Genomic DNA, 22267 nt, shown 5'->3' on the forward strand with positions numbered 1-22267 from the left:
TAAAAATGGAATACATAAGCCAAAGTTTGACCACCAATGTCTGTGATTCATTTAAAAAATCAACACTTTTTAAATGTTCTGTTGTGTTTTTCTCAGAGACCACACAATGAGCTTTAGGGTCCAGACATCGTGAATTCGAGCTTTTGGGCATGTCACCAAAACTGTCCCTGGCACTTTCCTGGTGGTGGAGCACATTTCTACAGTGCCACCAGGGCAACTAATTAGGGTTTGTTGCCCAGAGTGCTCTTGGCTCCTGTAACCCCTGACAGTTCCTGGCTGGCCAAAGTTTTTGCCACAATATCAATGAAGAATATCTTTGTCGTTCAATAAGCTCTGAACCTCCTATATGAATCCCACTATGAAACTTGACAAGTGACACTGTGACAAGAGATAAATGATTCAATGGGTAGGTGGGTGAGGGAAATCCATCCACACTTTCTTACTTTCCTTGTGTTTGATTGTCACTGTGAGTCAGTGTTAAGGGAGTATACTGTAGAAGCAGATCGTCTCAGGCAGTCTAGGGGCAAAGTCTTATGAATGGGTTCATAAGAATACTTAGCTATACAATATATAGTCTAGTAACACTATAATAGTAAACTATCTGAGCTCACAAAAATAGATTTATTATCAAACGGCAAAGAAGTTTTGTACTGAACTCAAGAGTATGTTGCATTATCAGAAACATACAGAGAAAGAGTAATACTTATGCAGGCCACTATAAAGACAGTTTGATCGATCACAAAGAAGCAACGTGCAACTCCAGAACATAAACCTGCCTTAAAAGATCAAGCTTAAATGTTACTTAGCAAATAAAGCATAAGTCATAATAATACAAATATTCACACGGGCACAATTTTATGAGAAAAAAGAAAAAATCTCCAAAAAGCAAAAAAAAAAAAAACGTAATGTATGCGATAAAGGAAATTTAAACTTGATAAACAGAAATACAACATGAGAAGAAGTCACTGGAAGGAAAGGTCAGGGATTTATCAATAGGTTGCACAACAGGACAATCCAGCCCTGTTTGTTTTTGTGCTAGAGCCCTGTGTGCCAGAGCATTACTGAAATGAAAACAGACATCTGAAAAGCTGCATGGATGTTTCAACTCCAGAAGGAAAATGAATTAAGAAAACATACAAGATAAAAGAAAAATACTAAATCATAGTATGCTGCCATGTAAATACACATCAACAAAACCAACTTCCTCTCTCATCTGTAGAAGTCACTAATACTTTTGCAAAAAACAGAGAATTCTAATGGCAAAAGTTAAAAATTGAGCACTGCTTATATACTGCAGGTTGACGTTCTGAAAACTGAAGACTTCCCCAAGTGTAAAATAGCTTGAAAAAACCTGCTACCCAATTCTCAAGGGCTTTCATTCTGACCGCACAACCCTTTTAGCATGCAATAGATCCTTCACACACATCATTTTCGTACGTTTCTTTCAAATACCCAATCCATCAATCTCACATTCCTGTGACGTATAGCAATCCCCTACCTCGAAGGAAAAATAACTCTGACCACAGCCCTCCCATATTAGCCAAGATGTGAGATGGGGAGATTCTTTATGATCCTGACATTTGTTTTTAATTAAGAAGAGACAGGTCCAATATTTTGATGGTCTGGGCTCATGCTTGCATTTGGCGTCTAATATACCCACAGGTACCTGTCTTGTGAACAGACCCGTTATATAGAAACTCTGGGACATGACAGAATGTTGATGTTCATTTAAAGTGAGGGTGTGAGGCCTGTCAGAGCAGATCTCATTGAATGCGTTTACAATATTGAGTAGTCTCTTAAGACGCGTTTGTTAGGGTGTTCACTTTAGGAATGTCCCCTCTTTGCAAAATACATTTGAAACAAAATTAAAGTTGAGCTACACTGAATAGTTCTAAAATTGTGTTGAAATTTTTCTCCCATTTTTGAAAGCTTAAACTGGCTTTTTTAAAATCTATGAAATGCTGAAATTGAAATTTGGAACCAGCTACAGGTGTTTTTTTCTGCAATTTTGCTTTTAAAAAAAGCACCACATATGACATACTAAAGCAACAATTCTGAAAAGAAAGAGAAGTCTTTCACATTTTCAATGTGTCAAACACACTGAAGAATTAAATAATTAAAACTCCTGCATTTTCATTCAATATTACTCCACAAATACAATGGTCACAAAAGCATTAAGGGCTAAGAAATCTAGAACATAAGGGTCTTTTAAAATCCACTGAATAGAATGTTTTAAATATTTTTCTTTATCCACAAACAAACCCTTCTGTGCAACAATGACATTTGTTTTTTGATATCCTTTAAAATCAACTCAATCTAACCCAAGGCTACTTTAAAAAAACCTGTCACTGATTTTAATAATTCTTAGGGCATCTGATTCAGTTTAGAATATTCACTACCGTTTCCAGATGGAAAGGAATTCCTTCCACTTTCCCTTATTCTCTCCTCTGATCCTGAAAAACTGACTGCTATTTATTTGCTTCAAAAGAATCCATTTTGAATTTTGCACTCCAGGAAGAAGCTCATAAACTCCACATCATTAATCAATTTGAGATGCACCTCAAAGAACAGCCGCAACCTATACAGAACAGAGCACTAATATTTGTACCCTCTACAGTTCCAACTTTAAAAATCACTGCAACCAAATATCTCTACACAACTGAACTGTGCGGTATCTTTTCAAAGTCATTTTTCTAGTTTATTTTCTCTTGGAAAACTGGGTTGAAAGCCTGAACAGAGTCAAATTTGTGGAAGAAGACTGCAACACAATCATAGCTGCACTGTGGTAGTCAGGCATCCACCAGCTGTACTTGATTAAGGTTAAATTAAATTAAAAATCCTCTTTGATCATGCCTCCCATTTTTGTAAACACATTAGCAAACTCTTCCTAAACCCAGGCACCGTAACACCTGACCCGACTGCAATATTCTAGGTGTGGTCATACCAAGGGACTATACATTTTTTCCACAGCCTTCCTGTTTGAGCTCTGACCACTTCCAAAACAATCAGCTCTGCAGCTACCACCCCAGCCACAAGACAAAATGCTGACCAGAGCCCCCCCCAAAAAATCAATCTGCTTGTGGAAAACAAAATCCACAGAATAGCCGGAACCCAAATGCAGGGGATGATGGCCGTTATCCCCAGCTGAGGGAGAAGGAGGAGCAGGAGGAGCAGAAGGAGGGGAGGCAGCAGTTTGGAAGAGCGAAATCCCACAAGCTTCCCCCTAGCCTGAGTCCTCCAAAGCGTCAAAGCGATGAGTCACAGCTACTAAATGCCTTGAAGTATATTTATGGGCCTCCATAGGATGAAGAACTAACGACTTACAAGCTACTGCTAGGCCAAGAGGACACTGCAGCTCCAGGGTTTGTTTTTTGTATTTTCTGTGTTACATCATAGATATTAAACAGGACCAGTTATGACACACACCTCATCCAGGCCATTTGACAGGTGAAGAACTCCCCTCTGAGACAATATGGTGCCTGCCTGTTGTGGTTGTCTGCACACATATGGCATGCAGGCACCAGTAAGTAATGCCAGTACCCACAGTTCACAGCCTAAATCAGGGCTATCAAGCTCAGTCCCCAGAGGACTACAGTGTCCTCCATTCACATTCACCCCCACTTAAACGTTCATTTACTTCAGTGGTCTCTTCATTTGACTAACCTTAACTCATTCAGGCCTGAAAATATTTTAGGGGGTACCCTGCCTTGAATCAATTGTCATATTAGCTATGCTACAACAAACAGTAAAATGTTCCTAAATAATCTTACCAATTGAGAACACAGTATGATTAATTAAGCAACTTTAAGAAGTTGGGGTAGAATCCAAATGTAGGGCATGTAGAGAAGTCCGCAATAGGATTCACATGGCAGAGATGTAGTCACGCTAAGAAAAATGAATTCCTGAGAAAGTGTTAACAGTTGGAAGCACAGCAGAGTTTACAGTTAATCTGAATTTAATTTCTAAAAAGAACTGTGCTGGTGTATGGGTTTGTTATTGGCTGCGGTTTATGGTATTCAAATATTTGACATGGAGAAAACTGCGAGGGTGTCAATATTTTCTTTATGTCTACACATTGACAAGTTGACAGGGGTGCTTCTTTTATTCTGTATTTGGAAAGCAAGAAGACCTTAAAACTCCATCTTTGGTGGTGAAAAAGTTTCTGGGTAACACTCAGAAACACTCTAATACTATACAATAAGAAATAGTCTTATCCAGGGCTTTGGCTGTCTGAGGTAATCAAAAGAGGCATTTATCCTACACTTACACAGAATGAACTACTGTAAAACAGATCTATTAGGCTCCTCCTAGTGGATTTAAGGGGAATTTCTATATTACATGTGAGCAGTGATATGATTAGGAAATCAGCCACTTAATTCTAAACTTTTGTTCCTTTAATGTAAACTTATTGTGGGTATATATTAAGGAATCCAGATGTAAGTGAAAAACCAAAACTAAGTTTTATGCTTTGTTCTGAAGCTTTAACATTAAGTAGCATGTTTGAAAATAGCCACTCTATGCAGTCCTATATTCAGTCTCTGCAGTGGCTACATTGTTTTAAGCAGTGAACAAAAGTACTGATTATGAATAGGTTACCTATGTGAAACGTAACCCACTATAGTAGGCAGACTATAGACAATGCAGTAATCATTTGAAACTGCGAGCATTGCAGTCAAAAACAGTCACAGAGTTAGCAATTCATTAGGTAATTCGTTTTTTAATTCCTTTGCCTTCTGCCTGTGAAACACTCTTGTGTTTCCTTTGAGGAGTTGCTAACATGTGAGCATTAATTATTTTCATCGGGGAAAAAGGAGAATGAAAAATGTATTCTAGCGTAGGGCAGTAGTGAGTAAATTGTTCCAGCATTTTGCTCCAATGTCTTTCACCTGTGCGGGGCTGTGTCTTTGCAGTAGGAATGTGTACCGTTTTGAGCAGGGCAGTGACAGTGTTTTTCAGCGACTCTAAGCATTGGACAGGGAGGGCTCCACGGTGTCTGCCCTGCTCTCTCTCTGGCTCAGCATGATTGTAATTGGGGTCTGCTGGCAAGCCAGCTTCGTGCACACAGGATTTCAATGCTAATTTCACTCTGTCAGCATTGCAGACAAACTGTTTAAAAATTGGAGAGGAGATCACGACAGAATTATGTGGCTTTTTCGAGCGTGGCAATTGACACCTACAGCTTCAATTCTCTTCCTATTTCTCCTAAAGCTTTTCCACCCTCTAGAAAAGGTTTTAAAGAACAAAAAGGAAGGTTCACAACTGTTCAAACAGTATTTACTCTTGGTGAAAGTGAACACATAAAGATCTGTGGCTTTGCTTTCAAAGGCTTGTACTGTAACCACAAGCCCAAAAGGCTGTTTTAAAGCATCAACATTTTACGATTTATCCTTCGCTGTCTTTAAAAAGAAAGGGTCTGATATTGCAATAATTCAAGAAATTACAAGAAAAATGTGATTTTCTGTGCAATAGGTATAATTTCAAACTATCCATTAAAATCAACCACCAAGTCATCTTACGCTGAGCACTAATAACCATAGCAGACTGTTATTCCAAAGCCCCACACTGGGCAGTAGGTTTATATAGGGGCAATATTGTTGCAATGCAACAAGCACCCAACATCAGGTACACAACACTCAGAGTAAGGTTGAGGTAAAATGTGAAATAATACATAACATGATACTGTATGCTGATCATCTTGAAATGCAAGCAAAGGCAATTCTGTGGCATTAAGAACCCAATTTACAATTAACCCCATACACTGAGCCAAATAAACCACGAAATCTCCACCATTATCAGAAAATTAAGAAAACACGCTCTAAAATGGGTAAGATTAATGCAGAGTGCTTCACCCTCTCTCCGAGAAAAGACTGGAAAACTCTTTTCAAGGCTTCAACCAACCACATCGTTTTTATTTAATCACCTAACCAAAGGATCAATTTGGAATTTTATCACAAGGCTACCAACACCTAGAATGTAACAAAACACAGCTCATGTGCATTACATGTTAAATTCATAGAGATTCTTTATACAGTACATGTAGAAATCGTCAACTTGGCCAAAAGTCACCGGTAATGCAGTAGGAATGTGGTAATTGAAATACACTGGTCAATTCCACACACTTGCATTAAAAGAACTAAAATTAATTATCATTTCCACACTTTCAAAACAAGAAAATCAGTACTATCAACAATTAATGTCACAGGTCAAAACGACTTCTCAGCAAAGGAGGGGTAAAAATATAAATACCTGAAGTTGTATTTAAGGCTACTGAGGACGGAGGTTCAATTGCATCTGCATCAACACAACAATCAAATGATAACATTGGATGCTCACATAATCCAAATACACCAATCAGGGAGACACTGACAGTAAGAGAGCAAGCCTGACAGCTCTCTACTGTATAAAGAAAACTGTACAATAATACAACACAAGCTCAGAAAATGAATGGGACATACAATCAGCCATACAAATGAAACAAGCTCCTAACACAACTGAAATACATGTTTTTGGCTGTTATGTAAGAAAACAGGAATTACTCACAGTGTTTGTTGAATTTAAGTTACTTTATCCGTTTATCTGAGAATAGTGAGACAGTTGTTTTTGAAAGAACTACCTACAGAGATAAAGATGAAGGGATTAGACTGATTACATATAGTGGCCATCTTAATAGATCTTATGCATTGGTTCAGATTAGTAAATGCAACATTCTGAAAAACAAATCACAGACAAATCTTTAATATTCTCAGTACTTATTTCTAAATGTCTTAATACAAAAGTATGAAGTAGCTCAACCATTAAAGGCACTCAACCAAATTGCAGTTGACTGTAAGTAACTATAAGTTGAGCCTAAACTTCAGCCAGCGCCAGACTGAATCTATATCTACAGTATATCTAGAGGGCAATATGGCCAAGATTCAATTCCAGATTTGAGGAGCATAAAAACAATGTTTAGTTGTGGAATCAATGTTTTCATGTGCAAGTGTAAATTTGTATTACTTTTGATAGCCACCTTTCCACTAATATAAACTCAAGTCTGTTACAGTTGAAGTATCCAGATGGACAGTGCTTCATTTCACCTGACTACCTTCAAATGTCTTCATAGACCCTATAAAATAACTACTAAATCCTAACTTGCTAGCAGAGACATTTTTAAAGTCTTTTTACATGATCACACAAGATCTGTCACCACCACATTCAAGTCAAGCATAAAATCCTAAACCAACTGCATGAAAGGCTTATGCCTGTTTAAAGCGAACAATAGTCTGCATTCATTCATGCTAGTCAGATGCAGGTAATGCAATCATTAGTTTTAATTCTGTCTCAAATGTGATAATGAAGTAACAGGCTCAAAAACAGTTTTAACACTTTTAAGGACACAAACCAACTTCTGCATGTTGGCAGACGCACCTACAGTGCACCTGCAGAATAAGTAACATGATCTAAAGTTTTCAGTTTTTTAGAACCTTAAAGCAGAGTGCTTGGGTACTACAGAACTACATGCTTCCATTAACTTTAAAAAGAGAAACCAGATTTCTAGATACACAAAAACAGTAGCTAATGCCTTATAACTACAGGAGATGCTTAAGCTTTTAAAATAGCTATTTTCAAAAACGCGAATGTGACAACTTACAGTACTTTTAAATGCAAAAATGTCTTTTGAGCAAGCGATAGGTTGCGAGGTTTAAACAGATGTTTTTAAATAAGTGAAGTGTATCCAAAAAGGGAAATTAGCCACTCACTTTACTACATTTGTCTTGAAATATGTAGGTAAATCTTATTTGCTTGCTTTGCTGACTTGTTCTCTTCTTCCAAGATTGGAACAAATTGCACATTAAAGTACACACAATACTTTTGAACTCACTCACTGCCTGGTTCCATTAGTCAATACTTCCACTTTCCTGAACAGTGCCAAAGTCCTGACATAAATTTAGAGTTAAACAATCTCAAGTAAAAGGGACTGTCGAATACTATTCAACTATGGCACTGCAATGAAAATAAAACATCCACAGAATGCTAGAATAGCTCTTTTCATTTTTCATTTTTATAAAGATTTTCCATCTCTTAAAAGACAAATTTTTTCATCCTGTAGCACCTAGGAAATCAACATTAACTACAGTACTTATGTTAAACATTTTATAAGGGAAAGCAATCTTGTTAATGCTGCATAAACTCTACATTCTGAACAGTAAACAGTATTGACAGTACAGTTTATCAAATTTCTAAACACTGTACGTTACATTTGAAAATGTAACATTCATTAGAAATGAAGCTCGTACAAGACACTCCACGTAAGGTCAAAGCTTACTGACCTTACCTGGTATATAGTATGTAAAATATAGATCTCATGAAACAATGAAGCCTTTCTTATAAGTCTGCTTTTATAGTGCAAATGTTCTTAATTTGTTTTGTATCATTTTACCTTGATAAAACAACATGAAACACATGGAAGTCTGAGAGGTCATCAGAATGAGGTCTTCCCAGTGTTTAAATATATTTTATGATGGTGTGTAAACATGAATGTTTAGCCTCCACATGTTTCACGGATGGAATAAACCCTGATATGCTAAATTAAGCCAAATCACCAAGCCCCTAGCACAGACAATTCCTTCACAGGGGTGGAGTACTGTACCTCTATTTATAACAAATGGGTTATGTCCTACAGTATCTGGGGGATAAAAAAGCTTTAACACAAGCACCACAAAACCCCCATAATTAGCTTAGTCTTTCTTGCTCCAAATATGTGTAACAAAATAACATCGATGCAAAAGTAACTCCCTGGTGCACCTGAGGGCTTCTGTTAGCAGCGTTACAATGATAGGAAATCTACATGTATATGAAATACCAGGCTGCTGCAAGAGACAATGGTGGACCTGTAGGTGGCGCTCTTCGGATAACACATTAAACTGAGATTGTGACTCATTGAACTCCCGCAAGACGAGTGAAGCCTAATCTAAAAGTGACACATTTTATGTGTCTTTTTATGTGCGTCAGATATCAGATAGATTTGACTGCTCCTGTTCCACTGCCCATGCACAATATTATTAGCTCCCAAAGTTCTTTCTGTGTCTTTCTTTGTCTCAAACAGTTTAGCACTGATCAGAACAAAACTGAGTAACCAAACCACTAGATAACAGATTATACCAATTAATTAATTAAAAGAATCATACTATTTAAGTAAATTCCATTATATTATGGCCAAGTAGCTTCTCCACTACAATACTTATGCTGCCCACCAACAGCAATGGAAATGGCTCTCTGGACCTTATCTATTTTGCAATATACAGTACACTATGAGAATGGAACACGCACGTCAGATGCCATTTAGATTCAGCTTTACCTAAAGAGTTAAAGGTTGGCTAAATTCTCCTTTGTGCTTGCACAAAGTTCTGTAAATTTTTCTGTAATTCAACTTGTCAATCATCATCTCGCTTCTCCACTCGATTTGCTGTGTAGTGGGGTTATTGGCACACAATTGCTGCCACGCATTAACCAGGCACAGAAGGTGCTGGAAACACCTCCTTTACATGTGAACCAATGGAGGAAAGTTCAAGATACGCATGTATTTAATTGAACAAACTGAATCATAAAAAAAATAGTATTTGCATTATAGGACAATATCAATATTACTGTCATCCCCCGTAATATTTCATTGCATACAGTAAGTCAAAGAAAATATACTCCTATTATCTTAAAACATTTGGGTTTTTCATGTTCTTTCCTGTATGATCTATTAAACATTTTATTTCTTAACAGTATGCGCTTAACAAACAAATATATTTCTAAACGGAATCTGTTCTCTGCAGGGGTACATTTAAACTGGCAAAGTCAGCTTTGTCTAAGGCCAAACATTTAGGTCATGCTGCACGTAGGGGAAGAAAACCTATTCCAAAGCATTAAAAGGGGAGATAAAAGACAAGACCTTTCACTGATGTGAAAAGCAAAAAGGGAAGAAGAATGTCCATGTGCTTAAGATCACAGGTCTCGGCCGCCTCTTTACTACCCCCCTTTCCTCTGGCACTGTGCACAAATCAAGGAGAAATGTGTTTTAAACATGAAGAAATATTGGATGAGATGAGATGGAGATGAAATTGCGTTACAGTGTGTATCCAGCTTGGTCCTTATCCCATTTCACCTGTATGCTGCTGCCAGCACACCACTGCATTTATGTTCAACACGTACTGTACATAGCGGCTCCCCAAGACAGGAAAAACAATTAAGAGATCCAGATGTGGATTTACTCAAAGCCCAGACCAATCAAACAACAGTATGATGAAATGAAACCTCACACTTCATGGTCTAATGGACACTTCTATTTATTGTATTTACAGGAAACCAGTAATCACCTGCTGTATCTGTTCTCCATTAGTGACATTCCTATTGTGTGTCTTTGTTGGTTCACAACACTCGATCTGCTTCTTCAAAGAACATACACTACTTATGCCTTTAAACTGGCTTTGACCTATTTTATTACATCATTAAGTACAAAATGTTTGAGTAAGTGGCTCAATTTTCAATTTCAAATGTTACAATGGGTTTAGTTAGTGCGGATGGGATAGCCTGAAAGGTTAAGAGGTCCAGACAACTGTGGGCCACTTTTAGCAACAAAGCATTAGAACTTTTTAAAAAATATATCTAAAGTTATTATTCTCCATCAGTTAAGACTGGAAATTTGTCTGTGGCTGAAATGAAAGGGGCATATAGAAATCATGACAAACTCATCTAAAATGAATTCTAAAAACAAAGAGAAACTAAAAACTACCATCTTAAAAACATGGTTCAGAAACTATAGATGGTAGATTACAAAACAACACTCTCCAATTTGTGTTAACAGATAAATGAACATTTAGCAGGGCAATTCAGCCTGAAAAAGAACTGCCATGTCTGCTGAAGAAAAAGACAACGCCCAAAAATTAAAAGTGAGATAAAAAATGAGTCTTTTCATTGGTGTGGAAAACCAAGGAAAGACGTGGAACTTTAATGGGCTTGAGATCACAGCTCTCAACCTCTTTTAAATCAGATCTGGTGTTCATTTAAACCTTTTATTAATAATACACTACACTGGAACCCAGCACCTTGGCCCTGATGATCTCAGTGGTTTGGTATCTGCTTTAACTTCACTGAGACCACTGGAACCACCGAATTCCTAGAGATGATTATTCACTAGTAAAAGGGATTTGATTTGGTCCCAAGATGACTATACTCAGCCTGCACAAACTAAGTGCAGTACCTCAGAAAATATGATCATACCTAACTTGTTTAAGATAAATTAATCTGGGCATAGTTATATGCATCATGCTTCTTCTATCGGTTCTAGATGTAAAGGTGTCATTTTCTTCCACATACTGTATGGACATGTATCACATTGATATTCGTCAGCATCATTAAGAAACAGTTCTTGTAAATACTGTCATGGGAATAGCAAAGTCCTATTAGACACATGGAAAGCACAGCATGAGCCATGGGTACTAAACTCAGAAACAAATATACATGGCATATTCATGGGAATACTGTACAATATGCAAATATACCATAATAAACTTTTGTCAAGCTAACTGCCACCTATGTAAAGTGGCTCATGAATGAAAAGCTTAAATTGAAATATCCATACCTAGGACTTATCTGCTGAAATAAATATACAAGATTAGTGAAGTTCAGAAATAATGCTCAACTGGTAAAACAAACTTTCCTATAATGAGAAAGACAGTGCTAGGACTCTGGCACACTAGGCTGAAAATGGAATGTAGATATAGCATATGCTACATAGCAGATGCTACAGGACTGGCCCCAACTGAGCCAGGAATTCATTTGAGCTCCTCAGTGGACTTTTAAAAAGATGTCTATCTATGTCAAGGTGAGGGAGTTTGAGTATGGCGGTGACAGGATTCTCTGTTGAAGCTGTCTTCTGAATGGTTCAGCCTACAGAAGGCAAAAGCCATTCAGATCTTTGGCATTCATTATGTTAGACTTTTATGACTTGTTTATATAATTCCTCTTAATTCATTTCTTGGCATAACAAACTCCATCACGCCAACTACGCGTGCAAACACCATTAAGAAGGAAAAAAATTAATTAGCGGTCTTCTGGGATGTGGGGCTGATGACATAATCCTTGGAACGCCATAAAAGTCTCTCTAGTTAGACCTCAACTGCTTCCAGCAACTCGACAACTTCTTTTACTGTTTTCTGTGTAAACTCTATAAATTTCTCTCAATTCGGTAAGTCAAATAAAAACGGTTCTAGCATAAAAATCTTCCCTCTCTTTTTCGTTCTCCATGCTTTAGCAGCGGTCCCTGCTCACCATCGTAACTGCAAGACTATGTCCCTCTTGTTTTAACTCACCTGACCTCCATTAACGTAGCAAATCTAGGTTGAAAAAAGTTAATAGCCTCTTATAGAGTAGTCTCTTGCAATACCCATAACAAAATCAGTTGCACCTTATAAACTAATACATTCATGGCACCATTTGTATATTGAGCGAAATTCTAAAGTACTGTACAAGTGAATGTAGGTTAATCAGCTTCAGGATATATTAACAAATTTAAATCTCCAGCTGTAGTTTTTTTTTTTTTTTATAGGATACCCACCCAGTTTGGAATTTACCAATTTTATCTTTACATCTTGGCTCACTTTATCAGCCCCTGTATTCAGAATGAGAAAGAGCAGACCGGCTTGAAGTCACTCACCCATCAAAGGATTCATATTTTGACATGAATTTTATAAGCCCTGCAGTGACATACAAGAGTTTCAGTGCTGATTAAGGAGAAATGAGTCCCTCACAGCCGTCACCACAAAATTACAAACACCCACGGAGCTCCACCAGGAGATGAGAGAGCCAGAGCCGTTTAATCTCAAACCTGTCCCCAGTTCCCCTAAGTCAACTGTGAGCTGCCACTCTGAATCTCCAGTCACAGCCAGCTGGTGACATGACCCAGGTTCATCTTGATCATAATGCTACACCTGAGTGAGTACCTTTACCAGTTATCTTAAATTTGCTTTTTATACATAGAAATCTTTTTGTCAATTTTCACTGTAGCTCAGTGATCACATTATTGTGAATAAAAGTGATGATTGTTTTAATTTTCCTCAGCAAATATCAGGTGGCATGGTGGTCAAATGGTTTGCATGGCTGCCTTGCAGCACTGGGGCGCTGGGTTCAATTCCAGTTCTTGGATGCAGTCTGTGTGGCATTCATATGTTCTCCATATGTTTGCATGGGTTTCCTCTGAGTGCTCTGCTGTGTGTGCCCTGAAATGGACTGGTGTCCTATCCAGGGTGTATCTGGTCTTGTGCCCATTACTTGCCAGGATAGGTGACCTGTTTTGGGTAAAGCTGTTAGAAAATGGATAGATGGATACAGCAAATATTTTCAAATGGGATTCAAAGAACTCCCTCATTGGCCTCTGATCCTCCAATACTGACGAAGCATGTCCCCGAAACTAAAAACATTTACCTTCAGACTAGCACCATGTAAGTCAGTATAAACTCTTATACAGTGTAGCTACTCTGAAAGCACTATCAAGCTGCTCTGTTTTTAATATGTAAGATTTGGCTAAAAAATAAGATGTACATTCTTTGGTCCGTTTACTTAGAATTTAGTAAGCCATAGTTTCTGCATGAAGTATACCTTAATTATACATTTACTTAATACTCTCAACTTTCAACTCTCAAGTGAAATCACAACCCTTTTATAGAAACCATATAGTCAGTACACCATCAACAAATAATACAAGTAATTAGATTTAAATCACAATGTGGTTTAAATATTATATATATAAACTTTTTTTAACACAATATCACCCTACTGTATATAGTACTGAGCACATGTATAATTGTCACCAGGTGATGAAAGACTGACATGACACAAGGTTTTACAACTTGATGAAAGCATGCTTGACACAGAAATGTTTATTTAATCAGCAAAGAGGAAAGAGACTCTCATACTGTACGTCTTTAATTATAGCTGAACTCTGTTGGCCGCCACCTCACTAAAATTGTAATCTATTCTCTATTTTGAAACGTATTATTTCATATCAAACAGACAATTGTTTAAAGATGTAGTCTTCAATCTGATTTTAAGTTTACATTTGGGGTCCTCATTGAGAGGGATTTCTAAATGGGCATTCTTCCACCACAAAAGGTTGAAAACCTCTGGTTTAAACAGGAATCAAATTGGAAATATACAGTAAACAATAGAACAGAACAGGGCACTGATATAGATAACTGTGTGATTTCATAACAGAAAAGGGAAGCTAAAAGGACAGTGTTAATGTAAAAGACTGACATACCTAGTACCCAAGTAACCAAGTGTGGGTATAGGACAAAAGATCGTAATGTTTAAAAGATAGTACTATTTAATCTCCTGAATATAGTCTCTGAGAGGCTAAAGCTATAAAGCAAGTCAGAAGTCATTCTGTAGCAGCATTTGTCTTATGGAAGTCTCTCTGTCATTCGTATCCAGAGGAGGACTGACACTCATATTTGTTTTGTCAGTTCATTCATCACTTTCATGTACCTTTTGGTCTTTTGCAGATGTCCGTGCAACAATTACAGAATCTTACACTCTCCTGTATTCCAGCTTTCTTTTTCTTGGTTTGAGTACATTCACAGGCACTGTAGTTAAGTGACTAGTTTGTTTGGAATCTTAATCTCCTACTAACCTCACAGAGGCTGAGCAGGCTGAAGTTCACATCGCAATCACCATACACAGGAAGTGCTGTAGTAGGACATATTCGAAGGTGCCACACTGTAAGTTGCAGAGGTAATAAATGTAAAGTCATATTGCTAGTGAAAAACAGACGGCTAACGACAAATACTTCCTGTGTATGGTGATTGCGATGTGAACTTCAGCCTGCTCAGGCTCTGTGAGGTTAGTAGGAGATTAAGATTCCAAACAAACTAGTCACTTAACTACAGTTTTAAAGAGTAAAGATGCAATTTTCATTTTGCACTGCATAAACATGGCTCAAATTAAAAAAAGACCTGTTCTACCAACATACAAGGAAGAGATTGAGACACAAATTGAAAGCGTAAAGATGTACAATGAAAATTCCAACTGAAATGCCTGAGAAAGTTGACAAGAGTGGGTGGGCACTTTTCATCTAACTGCCAAAACGTGGAGAAACAGTCAGATAATCACTGACCCTTCTATTAGAGAACATGGTACAGTTCACTGCATATACTGCCTGTTGAGCTGGGCTTAAATTGTATAAAACAGAGAAGATCACAGTACTGTGCTGAGCATTATTTGTTATTGCTAAGTAAAAGCAGTTTAATACTGTCCAATGCTTATAACATGAGTAAAGCTGAAACTAAATTGTGGTCTGAAGGCAGATAAATACAGTAAGTCCATGTAGCTTCTGAGTTACCTGGTTTCTTCTTTGTTATTATTGTTGCTCTTTTTATCTGTTTGAGGCTAAAAACACCCAGAATCCCTCAGTGATGTGCAGATGTTGCCAATGGATGGTAAAGAAAGATCTGCAATCATATCTCTCAAAACACCATTCCCCACAGCAGTGAAAGAAGAAGTAGAGATGGGTAAAAAAAAGGTTCAAGCAGACATGTATTGTCATTCTATTTTTATTTTTCAATAATCCATCCATTTAACTAACATCTGTGTTCAATCTTTTCTAAAAAAATGTAATACTATGAAAAAAAGAGTAACAGACCACTAGGTTTTAAGTATACTGCTGTGTGCATGAGGTTTTAAGTATACACACTCAAATTTGGTCCCTAATCATTAACCTTTGATTTCCAAAGTCTAGCTTACATTCGAATTGATCATAATAGCCTAACAAGGTAAAAACCATTGCTTTTGCAGCTACTTACAGTTCAAGTTGCGTATTCTGAAATGGCCAAATCACATCATTGTAGAATGCTTTGTTCTTGCACGTATTGCCTTTTGAAGGTCGACCACAATGGATGCTGAAAAACATGCAAGCAATCTGCTGTCATCATTCTTATTTTTTAACACATACCAAAAAAAAAAAGGTAAAGTCCACTCCACAGCAACAGTGGTTCTTCGGGCCAGAACTCCTCCTGGTTTCTTTACAATATAACCTCTTTAGTATTTCTTTAGTTTAGTGTTTTCTAACACTGAGTAACACAACATCGTTTGATGCTGGTTCTTTGATATGCTCCATGGCAAAAGTGTAATTGTCCTTACAAGCCTTAGCCATAATATTCTCAATCAGGGAAAATCAAAATTCTTAGCTAAATATCAATCACAGCAAAAAGACTTTTGGCATGTTCCCTGTCATTTGAAAGGAAAACCGAACAGTGGCGGTATCACATCATCTTCCTGCTTCAATAGAAAGGAAACAAAAGCTGCCAGAGGAGGAAGGCTGGGTTGTTTCACTGCAGTACCATGACAACCAGTTTCATACGAACTAAAGCAGTTCCAAGTGAGAACAGGAAAAGGGAGAGCAATATGCTTCAATCACATTGAACAAAACCTTCCCATTTATTGAGTAAAGCTGCAATTTTACAAGGAAAATTAATAGCCATAGTACCACTAAAATGGTTTTGAATTAGGCTTTTACAGCTGCGAAACACTGAACACTTTGAATAATACCAGAACGTCAGCTCTCATGTAAATGTGCCGCGTGAAAGAGCTCTAACAATAGTGCACGAATAAAAACGAATTTAAAAGGAATGCTCAGCAGCAATAATATGTTCTGAGCTTTGGAGTATCATCCAAAGAAAACAAATAATTGATACACAATGAGCAAAATTAATGACCAGAGTTGGGGCTTTTTTTAATGTTTGAAATCAAGGCCAATAAAAATTAGCACTTAAATTACCCAGGGCATTCAAGGTTAAGAAAGAGTTGAATTTTAATCAAAACATTTCCACTCCTTGTTTAATTTGAAAAAGAAAGGTTGACACTTTTAACAAGCTCAGAATCAGTTTGTTTTTCTTACCTTCTGGATTTCCCAGTTATTTAGTTTTTCCTCCCTATTACACACTGTGGTATATGGACTATGAGTCATTTTCTGACGTTTCTGCTTCAACTTTTGCTAACCATGCAAAATAACTGTGCTGTCAAAAATTGCTTCTAAACAGACTTTAGGAGGCTGACCGCCAGGAAATGAGTATGGGAAGCACATTTTTACATTGTGCCACTCTCATCTGCCTTCCAGGACAATGTCACATATCCCCCTCCCATATGCAACAAAGCTAAGTAACAGTTTCTTTTGCTTAAATAGTAAGAAATACAGAACAGAAAGTACACAAACAATGACAATCACATACAAAATGTGAATAAAGTGATATCGAACTTGTCAGACAGCCAATGATAGGAAGATGGGCTACCTTAGAAAGTGCTTGCTTCAGATGAAATGAGATGATCGTTGATCAGGCACATTTAAATCTAGGTGCATTTTTTAGATCTTCTCCCAGTGCCTATTTCTGAACACATATATGTGCCAAACTAAGGGCATGGAAATCATCTTGCTTTAATTCATTCAGAGACTCACTGCAGAGCTCTCAATTTCTCGTGGGTTGGTTTTCTTCAAGTGCTTAATGCTTTTCCAAGAGCAGATTTGCAGACTCTAGGCTGAATCAAAATGAGGGTGGTCTCTCATGCCGCAATTGTCCACTGGAAAGACCAAAGTCTTGTAACAGCTGGAGTGTGGCAGCTTAAGATTTTGCCAGCCTCAAGTGCAACAGATCCCGTGGCCTTTTATACTCCTCTGTTATCACTTTGAGCTTCCTGCGACTGCCTTTCCAATCCCCAAAACCACAATTGTAAACCTAGTTCAGCAAGTTCTGTGATCTCAGGTGCATGCCAAGAATGTTCATGCATGTACTGTACTCTAATGATGTACATGTGCGGACAGTAAAGGATTTTTTTAAATCCACATTTCTAAAATTTAGTTTATTGCATCTGCCTGACCCCACAGCAGCAGTAACATTTACTGTATTACTTACAAGAAATATCAGTGCATCTTAATTTAATAATACAAGTAAAACATACATTCATGGTAATTATGGCTTGTCAGCATATTTCTACATTCCCAATGCAGGAGCTCAACTGTATATGATGATGAAGGATGACAAAAAAACAGTTATTGTCTTGGCCACATCAGCTATGGTACAGAAAGTCACTCACTTTCTAACCACATGAACGTCTTCAAATCATTTAAAAAAAACATTATTATACCACAAATATTAATGTAAATGAAAAGCATCCTCTTTAAAAAAAAGTGAATCAATAGCTGGAATTAAATCTCCCAATTAATATGAAAAAAAAACAAAATGAGTGCACATAGCGTAAATAAAAAGTCATCACACAACATCACTGGAACAAGAGCAATGGACTGTCAGTGGTGTCCTTCACAAACTACAAACGATAAAAAGGGCTACACAGATCATAGTAACACATCAACAGGGGCATACTGGGGCGTGCAAAAGATTAAGTCTTTCATTAGCAAACCATGGAACACTCGCATTGACGTTGCTGCACCAAAGCAACGCTTTTCTCCAGTCTTTTGTCTGCCATCATTGGGCCACGATATTGCCCTATCCCTCAGACCACGCTGCCTTCAAATACCGGCTGTACAGAACAGCTACAGTAGCTCACTATGCCTCATCAGACAACTCCGCTAGAATACAGTACAGTACATACTGTACACTCCAATTGAATTTAAAAGTGGGAATTTGTTGGTGGTATAGTTCTCCGACTCTTGAGATCTCTGCACACAAGTCTTCTGGTAACGTTTAACAACTCAAACGGCCCAAGAAATGCTTTGAAAAAACGTCCTTAGCGTTTTACAAATGCATGTCAAAATCGCCGATTCAACCTTTTCTTGTGTTTTTTGAGCGTGTATTTGTGTTAAAAAGTCCCACCGAACCTAACTGACAGGCGAGCTTATTTTTATTTTTTGCACAATTTGCAAGTCACACAACTGCTGTCCCCACTGAAACACCTTAATCCAGCAAGAACGTCGGCATATGGTTCGCATTAGAACAAGAGCCGCTTTTTCAATGGAGTGCGTGCCTCACCACACCAAGAGAAACTGGATCTGCCAGCCCGCTCCACTGCCTAAATGTTACCTTGCGCGGCCCTAAATAATGTATCAAGACGATGCTTCTTTGGAAGTTTTACTTGGAAAAAAAAATAGTAGCTTAATGTTTTCTAAATATAAATGTGTTGTTTACTAAATAAAACAAAGGCACAAACACGATACCTTGCAATTAGTCTAAACTTGCACACAACTCGTCAACCACCTTGTAATTAATGGACAGCAAACTCTTTACAGATCTTTAGGGTGGTATTTCACGAATATGCAACCTTCAAACCCCTGAGCATAAACGCACACACTTCTTAAATACTAAACAATAAACACATATGACTGAGTGTGTAATATCCATTAGTGTGCGATGTGGAGTATTTACTTGTGGTACAGTATAATTATCTCCAAAGAGTTGTGGTATCCCTTTACTTTTCTAAACTACAAACGTTTAAGAGGTACCATTAATACAAAAAAAGTCGTACTGCTATTCCACTGCACCCTAAATTGCTACTGTAGACAGGTTAAAGAAACTTCAGTATAAAATTCGAGAGTTGATAAACAGCTATTTCCAACAAGCAAATACAAATAATTCAAGAGCTTCTGAATGCATCGGGCTGTTGTGAAAACATACAGTAACGGCAAGAATACTGACAATGTCCGTGTAAGATCTTCATAAAAGCGTATTTGTTCTCTTTTTAATAATGCCAAAGTTTTTTTTTTAATACAATACCTTCTCCGTCACCAAATGAATGTTGTGGGAATTAACGTGCTCGTGCAACTCCTAAAATATACTTAAGGAGATGGCTATTATTATTATAATAATTATTAATAATAATACAAATAATTCGGTTAGTAATTTGTCGTCTAAATTTCCTTTACCATTTTTATTATTTTGCCTTTTGCTGAGATTGCAAATCAAAGATTATTTCCCTTTGCACATCAGAATTCATTGGTTTTGTATGAATTGATAGAGCATCTCGAGCAATACCTTCCTTCACAGTCAAGCACCATCCACGACAAGCATTACTCTAAGCATTATATTTGTACCTGGTGATGGTGAATAACACAAATACCCTTTAAGACTAAACCCATAGCCATACACCTCTGAATTTACAGCAGCATTCGGCAAAAACCCACAGTCAAAGAAGATAAAAAGGAAAAAAAACGGAACGGTCACTTACAATCATCTGCTCTTTTTCTATGTTTGGCTGTGTCTGCGTCCGTTATTCCCAAAATCCAATTTGTATGCAGATCTCTTTACCAATTGCCTTCTGTCGCAGAGCAAACGTGAAATGGAACAATAAAGAAATGCTTACTCAGTCTACATATTTATCAATTTCACAGAAAAAAAACAATTAAATATCCTTTCTGGGAAAATCCGTTTTGCTCTCGTTGACTTCCCACAGAATTGAGTTTTCTCCTTTTCCCATTCGATTCCGTTGTCAGGTGGACGTGAATTTCCAGTTCAAATGCCTGGATCTTTTCCCCCTTCCCTGTGTGACGGCGCGCCTCTCTCTCCACTTGGTTTCACTGTTGCGGGATATGGTACTCTCGGTCCTCGGTATTAGACACGGTTTCCACTGTTAGGTTCGCCCCAGAACATACAGACTGCACCTCGACAAGTGAAATCCGATTCTACTACAAGGCCGTCCTCTCGCCGCTATTTGGATAATTTATTCAACACGTGGAGAGCTGAAACCAGGCTACTTAACCGTGCAGCTACTAGGGGGAGCCAAGTGAAAAAATATATATTTTTGGGGCTATTACTGCAGACTTTGGTGCCACCAAGCTCTGCGAAATGGAAATTGTGTTGAAACAAAGAATTGTTCTTTTGTGATGTCAAAGTTATTTTAATTCTAACGTGAAGTTGCAATCACTTCCTTTTTAGATCTTTTCAGTTCTCAAAGGAAAGAATGAGGGGTACCCTTTTTTTTTCTTGAGTGCTGTTACAGGACATCCACACATCTTGAGCTTTAAAGAAAACTTCAGTGTTCCAGACAATTACAGACACCACAGGCCAGAGAAAAAATATATGCTAATACAAATGAATACTAGAATTTTCTATACATTACTAGGATCTTCACAATACAATACATTACTTTGACTTTAAGGTCAGCCAAAATGTATTGACGTTTTAATGACTAGCTTCTAACAAGAAGGCAGGAATCAGGAGGGTCTGCACAGTGGGCAAATTAACGAATCTTTCAAGAGTTTCATGAGGCAATCTTCAAACAATAGATCATGTCTGTCCGTGGGGTACCTGTTACCTGTTTTGAAGACGGACAGGAAGCTTCAGTGTCCATCTGTCTTTCATCTGTCTTACACCAAAGATACAATAAATATTTAACAGGGAGAAGAAATGGGTTCTTCCAAGTCTCCAGATGCAGCTTCAGTATTTCCCTTATGAAAATTAACCTAAATTACAAATTCACCCCCAACCACATCATTCTTTGAAATTGCAAAATAGTGTTTCATCATATACTGTACAGTACTGTACAGTATATTCAGTCTTTTCTTCACAAACATATCTAAGCTAAATATGAGTATTCATTTACACAGACAGTAAACCCATGATAAACTGGTTTGTTACGCTCATAGAATATGGTTTAAATGTGGCACAGATACTTGCCCAACATCTGGTCACACATATATTGTCATTTTAATATGATATCCATTTTGGATAAGGGAAGACTCCATGTTAGTCACTCTAGAATAGTGGCATCTAGCCATTGGATAGACTTACACTGTCAAAGTAGACCAAACTAAACCCACTCTCTGCTAGACCACAGAGCAGACATCTGTAAACATCATAGTAAAAAGGCCTCAGATGGCGAAAAATGAAAAACAATAACCATTTTTTTGAGAGCTCTGCATTATTAAACATGAACCTTTGAAAAGATAGATCTCATCATATCGTAACACTCAATTGACACACACTGAGGCACTTCTAAAAAATCTGCTTTAGATTTTTGCTGTCTTTCATACTATACAAACTCTGTAAGCTTTATATTGTGACACCATATTCACTGCATAATCTTTGTTAAGACATAATGTTGCACTGGAGAAATGTTTGAAACACTCTGTATTGTGATCTTCTTACTCACGATTGCCTTCACTGACACAAAGCACAAATTTACCAATGACACCAATAGTCAGTTTTGCAAGGAAGTTTTTGATTGGTTGGCATTTCATAATGGGGTCCTACTGAATTTACCTTAAAGAGTAAATATATAGCATATGAAGAATTGGAACTTA

At 37.5% G+C, this 22267-nt stretch overlaps 1 protein-coding gene across 2 annotated transcripts in view; it reads right to left on the bottom strand.

The window, feature by feature from the left end:
• LOC148658389 (protocadherin-16-like) overlaps positions 1-20654 on the bottom strand; it is a 157452-nt gene extending 136798 nt beyond the window's left edge. Inside the window, exons 1-2 of one of the 2 annotated variants that reach the window (XM_088639508.1) lie at positions 20194-20654; positions 15825-15920 (exon numbers count right to left, since the gene is read on the bottom strand). The gene's annotated coding sequence lies outside the window, so the exon portion shown is untranslated. The remainder of the gene's footprint in view (positions 1-15824; positions 15921-20193) is intronic. The other variant, XM_088639509.1, reaches the window with a different exon arrangement.
• Between the last annotated feature and the right edge of the window lie 1613 nt (positions 20655-22267).

The sequence above is a fragment of the Lepisosteus platostomus genome, chromosome 7, assembly GCF_059453375.1.
Source record: "Lepisosteus platostomus isolate fLepPlt1 chromosome 7, fLepPlt1.hap1, whole genome shotgun sequence".
Lineage (NCBI taxonomy): Eukaryota > Metazoa > Chordata > Actinopteri > Semionotiformes > Lepisosteidae > Lepisosteus > Lepisosteus platostomus.